Genomic DNA, 12,116 nt, shown 5'->3' with positions numbered 1-12,116 from the left:
CCGGATACAGGATAGCATTGTAATCGGCCTATAAGAGTTGAGATCAGAAGCTGGTTTTCCCTGGTTTTTGGATGGCGATCACCTTCACTTGCCTCCAATCCTGCGGTACAATGTTTTGCTCCAGGAACTTATTGAACAAGTTCAACAAGCGCCTCTTGGAATTGCCGGGTAGAATCTTCAACAAGTTGAATTTGATTCTATCTAACCCAGGCGCGTTATTGTTACAGGACAGGAGGGCAACTGAAAATTCTGCCATCGTAAAAGGTGATTCTATCGCGTCGTGGCCCGGAGACGCATCGCGAACAATATTTTGCTCAGGAACAGAGTCCGGACATACTTTCCTGGCAAAATCAAATATCCACCTACTTGAAGACTCCTCGCTTTCGTTGACCGTTACGCGATTCCGCATTCTTCGGGCTGTGTTCCAAAGAGTGCTCATCGATGTCTCCCTCGACGTCTCGTTCACGAACCGACGCCAATATCAAGCTCCGAATACCGTAAATAGTCGCGATCTTTGCGTGTAGACATCGGAGCACTCTTGGTCCCACCACGGAGTGGGAGGCCGTTCTTTAATCGTTACGCCGGGATATTTCTTCGTTTGGGCTTGCAACGCGGCGTCGAGAATCAAGCCCGCGAGGAGGTTGTATTCTTCAAGTGGTGGATGATGTTGAATCGAATCGACCGCTTTTGAAATCATTTCCTCGTATAACTTCCAATTGACATTCCGTGTGAGGTCATACGGAATGTCAACTGGTCGCATGCGAGTTGACCCGTTATTAATTGAAATAAGAATAGGCAAATGGTCGCTACCGTGAGGATCGAGGATTACCTTCCATGTGCAATCCAACCGTAGCGACGTCGAACATAAGGATAGATCCAAAGCGCTTGGGCACGCTGGAGGTTTTGGGTTACGTGTCATTTTACCGTTGTTCAAAATAGTCATGTCGAAGTCATCCCAAAGGTTATAGATTAAAGAGGAGCGGTTATCATTGTAGGGGGAACCCCAAGCCACACCATGAGAGTTGAAGTCTCCCAAAATCAAACGTGGCGAGGGAAGAAGTTCTATTAAATCAAAGAGCAGCCGTTGCCCAACCTGTGCTCTGGGAGGAATCTATATTGAGGCAATACAAAGCTCATTACCTTATATTGTCATTTGACATGCGACAACTTCGATGCCTGGAATCGAGGGGAGGTTAATACGATAGAAAGAATAGCACTTTTTAATCCCTAGAAGTACTCCTACATATGGGGTGTCTCGATCAAGGCGAATAATATTAAAATTATGGAAGTTGAGATCAATATTTGAAGTAAGCCAAGTTTCACAAAGGGAAAATGCATCGCATTTGTTTTTATTTATCAAAACTTTAAACGAATCAATTTTTGGTAAAATACTTCTACAATTCCACTGTAAGACAGAGATAGAATCCTTCATATACGCAGTTGAATTAGGCATCGAAGGATACAATCGCTGCAAGGAGGGGCCATTGGGCAGTCAACTGCTTCAAAAATGATCTAACTGTTGGGAGGAATGCTGTAAGAAAAATTTTAATTGGATCGGGTACATTGAAAGTTTCAAAAATCCAGTCCACAATGTCAGAAAAATTCACTAATCCAGAGTTTGTTTCATAAACTGGGAGTGCAAAAGGAACAACTGGGGTTTTAGATGTTCCTGGCAGTGCTGGGAACTCCTTCTGGGACTTTAAATTTGCAAGCCCAGGAGGAGTTTGCTTCGGTTTTTCCGCAGCACTGTTTGGTTTGCTTGTAACTTTCATTTCACTTTGAGAAATCTTAGGACCTTTTCTGGGAAGTTTAGGAGAGGAAATATTTTTTCTCTTTCTAGACTCCCCAGGATTGGCGTAAGATGTTCCCGCTGGTGAATCGTCAGAATCGGTTTCATCAGAGGACAGCAGATCATAAGGGTTTGATGTAATGGGAGAAGTGGGAACGGTCTTCTTCAGCATCTCAGCGTAAGAACGCTTCGAACGCTCTTTGAGAGACCTCTTTATTTTATCCCTGCGCTGCATGTACACCGCACATGTCGAGAGCTCATGCTGGCTCTCCCCACAGTGAATGCATTTTTCAGCATTTTTACTGCAGGAATCATCCGCATGATTCTCCCCACACTTGCCACAACGTGCCTTATTGCAGCAGTAGGCGGCGGTGTGGCCTAACTGCTTACAATTCGGGCAGTTCATGACGCGAGGCACATATAATCGCACAGGGAGACGAACCCGGTGGATCGAGACGTGGCTTGGTAGCGCTGACCCGGCGAACGTAACTCGAAACGAGTCTGACGGAGTGTATACTGTTTTGCCACCGATGATCGATGCTGACCGCAATTGCTTGCAGTCGAGCACCTTTACATCGGGACAGGTTTTGTTCTTAAAGCACCCTTTGGCACTTTTCAGTATACACTCGACGGACAGACTCGAATCGGTTATGACACCGTCGATCTCCACGTCTCGTGCGGGTATGTAAACGCGATACTCGCGTGTGAAGAGCTCAGAGCAAGCTATATCGTTGGCCTCTTTCAGGTTACTGACCACGACACGGAGCTTGTTAGGCCGGACCTTGGAAATTTCGGTCACGCCCTTGTACTCCTTCGTCAGGTCTTTAGAAATCCGCAAGAGGTTCAACTGTTTCGATTTCGGTCCCGCCTTTGGCCGAAAATAAACAGTATAGCTGCCCTGGGCTCCGTCTGGGTAAAGCCTGGGGCGAGGGGGGACTGAAGAATGATCAGGGGAGGGGGTAACAGAAGGGTCAGGGTCAGAGGGGTTCGGGGATGGTGGCGCGGGAGGCGAGGGATCTACATCCATCCCGCTAAGTCTTCTCCCTTCCAGTAAGGTTGGTTGTCCGATCGTTCGAAGTTGCAGCCGTTACAGCCAGCAGCACCAATACAGCAGCACCAAACAGCCACCAGCAGCGAGCCAGGTGTGAGATCACTCCACACAGCGATACAACTCAACTGTCAACTGATGGCTTCTTCTTTTTCCTCTTTTGTGTCTCGTCCACTGCTGTAGCACAATTCAGCCGGCAGCCAAATCGGCTTACGCACCAGCTGGCAGTCACGATGCGAAACAGTTGCACAAAGGCGCGACCTTGAACCCGGATTTATTTCACTCGACCAGGCAAACAATGCCAACACTTGTTCGCACGTCTTTTGTTTTATATTCTATCGGAGCGATCACCAAACACGTCCGATACTGATGCGTGTTCGGCACAGAATGATTTTCGCGACTTTAACATCCAGTATGGTTGCACTTTTGACAAAGGTTGCGTTGTAGCCTAGAGACATTCGTTTACTTACTTTACTTTACTTTACTTTTAAGGCGACAGACCGATTATCGATCCAGTGCCGAATCCAGAATACGTCGCCATGTCCCTCGGTCTTGAGCTGCTATCCTCCAATCGCCCCTAACACCTATTTCGCGTGCATCCTCGTCGACAGCACACAACCAACGAGTGCGGGGTCTACCTTGAAGTCGTCGACCTCTATCGGGATTCCTGCTAAATATAGCATTCGCTTGACGCTCATCCGGCATTCTCGCTACATGCCCAGCCCACTGAAGCCTGCCATGTTTTATACGCTTGACTATATCCGCCGATTTGTATGCCTGGTACACTTCATGGTTCATGCGTCTGCGCCAAACACCATTTTCTAGTTTGCCGCCAAGGATTGAACGCAAAATCCTACGCTCAAAAACACCAAGAGCTCGCCGATCAGCCTCTTTCAGCGTCCATGATTCATGGCCGTAGCGAGCCACCGGAAGAATCAGTGTTTCATAGAGTGCAAGTTTAGTACGGATTTGCAGACTGCGGGACCTTAGCTGGTTACGTAATCCGTAAAAGGCCCTGTTTGCGGCTGCTATCCGCCTCTTTATCTCACGGCTAACCTCGTTGTCACATGTCACTAATGTTCCCAGGTAAATAAATTCGTCGACTACTTCAAATGTTTCCCCATCTAGCACCACCGCAGCACCAACCTCCGACGGACTACCACGCACTCTGCCAGCCACCATGTATTTCGTTTTGGCAGAGTTTATGACGAGCCCTAATCTCGCAGCTTCCCTCCTGAGAGGTCCGAATGCCTCTTCCACAGCTCTACGGTTGATACCAATGATGTCGATATCGTCCGCAAAACCGAGAAGCATGTGCGACTTCGTAATGATGGTGCCGCTTCTCTGCACACCAGCCCTCCGTATAGCACCTTCCAATGCGATGTTGAACAATAAGCTCGACAGCCCGTCACCCTGCTTCAAACAATTTAACGTCACGAACGAGTCCGATATCTCACCGGCTATCCTGACGCTTGATGTAGAACCTTCAAGGGTGGCACGTATCAGCCTAATCAGCTTTGTGAAACTGCCTTGCAGTTTCTCAGCTCTTTCACTGCTTTCTTCACCTCGTCCATGGATGGTGGATACACAGCTCGATCATCATTTTAAATAGTCATCCTGCTCCTTGCGACTCCACTGTTTCCCTCACCGTTCAACAGCACACTGAAGTGTTCCTTCCAACGCCTGGCCACCTCTGTTTTATCGGTTATCAGGTTTCCCTCCCTATCGTTACAGATGACAGGGGCTGACACGTTTCGATTCCTGATTCCGTTGACCTTCTTGTAGAAGCTCCTCGCATCGTGCCTGGAGAAGTAACCTTCCGCCTACGCAATGCTCAATGAATACGCTCCCAATGCTGTCGTTTCTCCCGGCGATGGAGTCTCTTTTCAGCGGCTCTTGCATCTCGATATCTACCCATGGTCTGACGAGTCACAGCCGTGGCCAACATGTGACCCCTGGCGCGGTTCTTCTCCTGCGTCACTCGCTGGCGCTCAGCGTCAAACCACTCATTGGGCGCAGCTGCCGCAGTTGTACCCAACACTTCTCGCGCTGTACTGCTGATCGAACTGTGGATGTGCCTCCACTGTTCATTCTGGTTCCCTTCAACTCTTTCCTCAATCCGTTCATCAACTTTCTGCGAGTACTCTGCAGCCACTCCTTCAGTTGATAGCCGCTGGATGTTCAACTGCATCCTCCTCGTTACCTTGGATTTTAGCATGTTGGATAGCCGGGCGCGGATTTTGGCTACTACGAAAAGTGATCCGAGTCACCGTTCGGTCCTCTGAACGATCTCACGTCTGTAACGTCTGGAAAGTGCCGTCCATCAATCAGAACGTGGTTAATTTGAGAGCAAAGCTCTCCATTCGGGTGCATCCAGGTGTGCTTACGTATGTTCCGGCGTGCAAAATAAGTGCTATCTGTAGCCATCCCCCTAGCTGCAGCGAAATGAACAAGCCTCAGGCCATTGTCGTTCGTAGTAGAGTGGAAGCTTTCCCTACCAGTTACGGGGCGGAAGAAGTCTTCCTGCCCGACCTGTGCATTTGCATCTCCGATGACAATCTTTATATCGTGTCCTGGGCACTCATTGTATGTCTTTTCCAGGAGCTCATAGAACCCCTCCTTTTTGTCATCGGGTTTCTCGTTGGTCGGTGCGTACACATTTATTAGGCTGTAGTTGAAGAATCCATCTAATGACACGCTTCATCTGTTTTCCAATTAGCACGAAACCGACTCCTCTTTCTGCTTCCACGCCGCCACTATAGTAGATGTGGTACTTAAATGAAGTGTCCGCAATGGGATCTACTGCTCGGAATTCGCGTTCTCCCGATTTCGGCCACCGCACCTCTTGGATAGCTGCAACCTCCACATTCACCTTCCGCAGCTCTCTAGCCAGGATACTTGCGCGTGCCGGTTCGAGTAGAGTCCTTACATTCCAAGTACCGAGTTTCCAATAATCGTTGTCCTTTTTCGTTCGCCTAGGTCCATGCCGATTATTCCGTTCCGTATTTACAGTCATGGAGAAAATAATAAATACACTTGCAGTGTTGGATAATTTTTCGTGTTTGCACACTAATTTTAATTGTTGTATGATGTTGTGTTACGTCACTATGATCCGCAGACACTCTTTTCAAAAGAGGCACGGAGAAATGACTGGAGAAATTTCCTTGTCGGTCATTCCGAAAAATTCTTGCGTGAGTTAGTGTTTTTAAAGTGGCGACAAAAATAAATACACTATTAAAATATATATACAAAACAATCCAAATGAGCTTTATTTCTTTACATATCATTACCAGAGTGACCTTTAACGTTACTAAACTCACTTTCAAAATGTGTGGCTTGTCCTTTGTTTTGTAAAGCCATATTCAATCTTCCGGGTATGTTTACCACCAGGTTTTCACGAGTAGAAGCTGAACTAGCATTTCACGCTGCTCTCCGACGTTCCATAAGTCTGTTTTATTCTTTGGATGATGCTTTGCAACCTAAACTTTCCCAATCTTCCATAGAATTTCTGAAGGATTTAAATCAAAAGGCTACGCTGGTCAAACTAATAATTTTATATTTTTGTTTAAAAAACATCTTCGTGTTTTCTATGATGTATGTTTAGGATCGTTACTCTCCAACGAAGAAACATGTTTTCTTTGGCATACGGAAGCATTGCGCTACGTAAAATATCTACACAGTCGTTAGTATGCATAGTCTATGTTATAAAATCAATGGGTTCCATACCAGCATCAGAAAACAGTATTACGCCGTTTTGTGGTCACTTCCAATTTTCACTACTTTCGTGGTTAATTGTGCGTTGAAGACAGTATTCACCGGTCTTCTCACCAGCTGCTGACCGTTTGAAACAAAAAGGTTAAATTTCGACTCATCCGACCAAAACACGATATGCCATTTAGTTGCACCCTAGTCTAAAAACTTTTTAGAAAATTCAGTACTTGCCAAAATGTGTCGCTTTTGAAGCAGAATAAAGTTTCCTGTGTACCTAGGTGGTCGATTTTGCTTACATATGCCGAAGAAAACATGCCACTTTGCTGGATCTTTATGCAGTATAACGATCCTAAGCATACAGTATTGAAAATACGCAGATAATTTTCAAACAAAAATATAAAAATATTAGTTTGACCAGCGCAGACTCCTAATTTAAATCCTTTAGAAATTCTATGGAAGATTGGGAAAGTCTAGGTTGCAAAGCATCATCCAAAGAAAAAACAGACTTATGGAACGTCGGACAGTCGCTAGTTCAGCTTCTACTCGTGAAAATCTAGGGGTAAACATTCCACGAAGATTGAATATGGCTTTACAAAACAAAAAACAGGCCACAAAATTTTGAAAGTGAGTTTTGTAACGTAAAAAATCACTTTGCTAACAATATGTAGAGAAATAAAGCTCATTTGGATTGTTTTGTATATATATTTCAATAGTGTATTTATTTTTGTCGCCACTTTAAAAACACTAACTCACGCAAAAAATTTTCGGAATCACCGACAAAGAAATTTCTCCAGTTATTTCTCCATTCTTCTTTCAAAAAGAGTGTCTGCAGATCCTAATGACGTAACATAACATCATACAACAATTAAAATCACTGCGCAAATACGAAAAATCATCCAACACTGCAAGTGTATTAATTTTTTTCTCCATGACTGTATATCTGGATTGTTCGTAGTATTTAATATTCAGTATGCTGCCTTACAGGGGTGCGATACCTAGTTTCGCGACGGGGCTGCCGTCTTTTATATAGCTGGCGAGACACCGCGTTTCATGATTCAGCCGCCCGCTCCGGATCAGACGCTGTTGTACGCCGCCCCTAATATGGGGAAACAGCCGCGTACGTTCCCTTTTCCCAGTCAGCATACGACCAAAGTTTCCACCGGGGTTGATTACCCGATCTCCGCTAAGGTTACTCGTATCCCGGTCGGCACCACGTGGAGGTTGGGATAGGAGTTGCTGGACAGAGGTGAATGACCACAATAGGATCTCAAGTGACACGTGTCCAACCATTCGCCAACCAGAACATAACCTATTCTCAATAATCAATAGACATTCGTTTACCAGGTCTAAAATCGAATAAAATACTACGAGATATACAGCCCTAGGGGTTGTAGGAAATGGTGACGTGGGACTAGACATTGTAAATTGAAAGAGTTTTAGTTACAAAGGTTACAGAGTCCGCCGACAGAATCAATGCGTTTGTTCAGTGATTCACGAATTTTCATTTTCACCCTTTTTTGAAAATCTTTTTATACAAATATAGGTGACAACACTCGAAAGTATTTTGTTTACACTTGGCGATATTGTGCTTGTAGTGTTTGTTTTGTTTAAACATCATTTATTTGACACGGCACAAGCGTATTGTTATTGTTAAATAAGCACCAAAAATTTCTACTATCCAGCTCCAGGTCGAAGTGTCCCTTGCTGTTCGAAGAAGTCGTCTCCATTCAATTTCGGTCCATGGCTGCAGCCCGCCAGCTATGTCGTCTGCGGAGGCCCCGCAGGTCGTCTTCTTCTTGATCGAGCCACCTTGCTCGCTGCGCGCCCCATCACCTCGTTCCAGTCGGGTTGTTATCAAGATCCATTTTCACCGGGTTGCCGTCCAACATCCTAACGACATGCCCAGCCCACCGGAGTCTCCCGATTCTTGCCGTTTGAACGATGAGTGGTTCTCCCTGCAGCTGATGCAACTCGTGGTTCATCCGCCTCCGTCATGATCCATCTTCCATCTGCACTCCACCACAAATGGTACGCAACACCTTCGGATCGAAACCCCCAAGGGCGCGTTGGTCCTTCACGAGCATGGTCCAGGTTCCGTGGCCGTAGAGGACTACTGGTCTGATCAGTGTTTTGTAGATGGTCAACTTCATGCGGCGGCGGATTTTATTCGAGCGGAGCGTCCTCCGGAGTCCAAAGTAGGCACAATTTCCTGCCATAAGGCGTCGACGAATTTCTCTGCTGGTGTCAATATCAGCAGTCACCAGTGAGCCCACGAACTCGTCTACCACCTCGATTTCATCACCGCTAATATGAACTCGAATCTCCCAGATGGTCTAGAGGTACGATGCTGGCCTAACAAGCCAGTCGTCGTAGGTTCGAGTCTCGGCTCGGGATATACTGTTGGTGTCAGTAGGATCGTAGCGCTAGCCCCGCAATTGTCCTGTACGCTAACAGCCGGCTGCGAAGTCTGTGTATGATAAACAGAAGGTCAAGTTCCGAATCGGAATGTAGCACCAAGGCTTTGCTTTTAATATAAACTCGAGGTGGGAGGTTTACACTGTCTTCTCTGGAACCTCTTCCTCTCATGTACTTGGTCTTCGATGCGTTTATGGCCAGTCCAATTTGTCCGGTTTCAGCCTTCAGTCTGTTGTACGTCTCTGTCATCTTCTCAAGGGTTCGTGCTAGATAACAATATCATCGCCGAAGCCAAAGATCTGAACAGACCTTCTTAAAATCGTGCCACTCGTGTCGGTACCAGTCCTACGTATCACACCTTCCAAAGTGATGTTGACAACCCTTGGACTACCGTAGAGGGTAGGAAGCGTCGGGAAGGTGCGACGCGACATGATGGCGGAGCGGCCAGAGGACCAAAAAAGGTCAAAAAGGCGCGGAGTAGGGGTGATGCCCTCATACTCAAGACGGATGGGTCGAAGTACTCAGAAGTCTTGAAGAAGATGAGGGGGGAAACCCAGCTCAAGGATCTGGGGGCGGATGTGCCGAGTATCCGCCGATCTCGCACTGGCGAGATGATACTTGAGCTCCGGAAGGACGCCAAGAACAAGGGGGCTACCTACAAAACGGTAGCTGAAAAGGTCCTAGGGAAGGAGGTGCAAGTGCGGGCACTCACCTCAGAAGTGACTCTCCAGCTTAAAAACCTGGACGAAATCACTGAGGGGTGCGACATTGCACAAGCCCTAAAAGCGAAGTGCGGGGTGGAGGTGGCTAAGGAGTCAATCCGCCTCCGCAAAGGTCCGGCGGGGACCCAGATAGCTACCTTCCGACTACCGTCGGCGGACGCTAACCTGGCCCTGAAAGAGGGCAAGTTGAAGGTCGGCTGGTCTGTATGTCCTCTGGGCATACTACAGCAACCAGACATTTGCTTCCGGTGCTTTGAGGGCGGGCATAAGTCCTGGACCTGCAAGGGGCCCGATAGGAGCCAGCTGTGCAGGCGATGTGGAGGTGCAGGCCATAAAGCAAAGGACTGTGTGGAGTCTCCCAAGTGCATGGTATGTTCCGGGAAACGGGACGCCAAACACTTTATGGGAGGCCCCAGGTGCCCAGCCGGTAAGCCGGCTGCGAAACCACGGGCGTAAGGGTGACGCAACTGAACCTGAACCATTGCTTCGCGGCTCAGCAGCTGATACACCAAGCAGCCACTGAGTCGTTGTCGGACATCGCCGTCATATCGGATCCCTACCGCATCCCTCCCGGAAACGGTAACTGGGTTGCGGATAAGTCCAGTTTGGCGGCCATATATACGACGAGCAAGTTCCCGGTTCAGGAGGTTGTCTCAACCTCTGAAGAAGGGTACGTAGTTGCTAAGGTAAACGGAGTGTTCTACTGCAGTTGCTATGCTCCGCCACGTTGGTCTACCGAAAGGTTCACCCAGATGGTCGACCTCCTATCCATGGAGCTAACGGGCCTAACGCCGTTGGTGGTGGCGGGCGACTTCAACGCTTGGGCTGTTGAGTGGGGAAGTCGCTTCACGAACCAGAGGGGCCAGATCCTGTTGGGGGCTATTGCAAAGCTCAACCTAGATCTGGCCAACGTTGGGAACAAAAGTACATTTAGCAGAAATGGTGCGGAGTCGATCATCGACGTGACGTTCTCCAGCCCAGGACTGATCAAGAACTGGAGGGTAGACGATGGCTACACTAGTAGCGACCACCAGGCGGTCTGTTATAGTGTAGACAACAACGAGAGGCGGCAAGCGACGGGTAGAGCCAACACTCCGACCGTTCGCGGGTGGAAGACATCGCACTTTGATGCCGAGGTATTCGAAGAGGCAATGAGAAGGGAGCGCGAGGGGGGCAGTTGGCTCCGCCCGACTGCTGACCAACTAGTTGCTATGCTATCGCGGGCGTGCGACGCCACCATGCCTAGGACTCGCCAACCTAGGAATGGAAAGCCACCGGTTTACTGGTGGACGGACGCGATAGCCGACCTTCGCAGTGCGTGCCTCCGTGCAAGACGGAGGATGCAGCGTGCGCGAAACGAAGAAGAGAGGACAGAGCGCCGCGCAGCATTCAGTTCGGCAAGATCGATGCTAAAGAGTGCGATAAAGGCCAGCAAGAGGGCCTGCTTCGATAGGCTATGTGCGAGTGCCAATACAAATCCGTGGGGTGACGCCTACAGGATCGTAATGGCCAAGACTAAAGGCACGCTGGCGCCTGCAGAGCGATCACCAGCGATGCTGGAGCGTATCATCGAGGGACTCTTTCCACGCCACGAGCCAAGTCCTTGGCCTCCGGCAGTCGAGTCTCACGTCCGACGTTCCAGTATCTCAGACATAGACCAGAGATGGTCGGCCAACCTGCCGAGCATCCAATCCGTGAGCGACGACAGCCGTGTCGAGGCAGGGGAGGAGGCAAGGGTTACGAATGAGGAACTCATCGTGATCGCCAAATCCCTAAAGGTGAGCAAGGAACCGGGACCGGATGGTATCCCTAACCTGGCGATCAGGCTGGCGATAAAAACGGCCCCCGGGCTGTTCAGGGCAGTCATGCAGAGGTGCCTGGATGACTGTCTCTTTCCGGACAGGTGGAAGCGGCAGAGACTGGTCTTATTGCCGAAGGCTGGGAAACCGCCAGGGGACCCATCGGCATATAGGCCTATCTGCCTGCTGGACACCGCGGGCAAGGTGCTTGAGAGGATCATCCTCAACAGACTGGTGAGGTACACGGAGGGTGTACACAGTCTGGCAAGTAACCAGTTCGGCTTCCGGAAGGGCAGGTCCACGCTGGACGCAATCTCTTCCGTCATCAAGACGGCGGAGGTAGCAATCCAGCGCAAGAGAAGGGGAATACGCTACTGCGCAATCGTCACGCTCGACGTGAAGAATGCGTTCAATAGTGCCAGTTGGGACTCCATAGCGCTCGCGCTCAGGAGCATCCATGTACCGGTGTCGCTGTACAAGATTCTGGAAAATTATTTCCAGAATCGAGTACTTGTTTACGACACGGAGGAGGGTCAGAAGAGCGTCCCAATTACCGCAGGAGTTCCGCAAGGTTCTATCCTGGGCCCGGTGTTGTGGAATGTCATGTATGACGGAGTGTTGAAACTCAAGTT

The 12,116-nt window shown here is 48.7% G+C and overlaps 1 protein-coding gene across 8 annotated transcripts in view; it reads left to right on the top strand.

Moving 5' to 3' along the window:
• LOC129733224 (ras-specific guanine nucleotide-releasing factor 2-like) overlaps positions 1-12,116 on the top strand; it is a 502,518-nt gene that overhangs the window by 62,205 nt on the left and 428,197 nt on the right. The gene's annotated exons all lie outside the window — the stretch shown is intronic.

This window comes from Wyeomyia smithii, chromosome 3 (genome assembly GCF_029784165.1).
Source record: "Wyeomyia smithii strain HCP4-BCI-WySm-NY-G18 chromosome 3, ASM2978416v1, whole genome shotgun sequence".
NCBI lineage: Eukaryota > Metazoa > Arthropoda > Insecta > Diptera > Culicidae > Wyeomyia > Wyeomyia smithii.
Note: the sequence above shows the minus strand (reverse complement) of the source record. Positions and strands in the feature narration are given on the sequence as shown.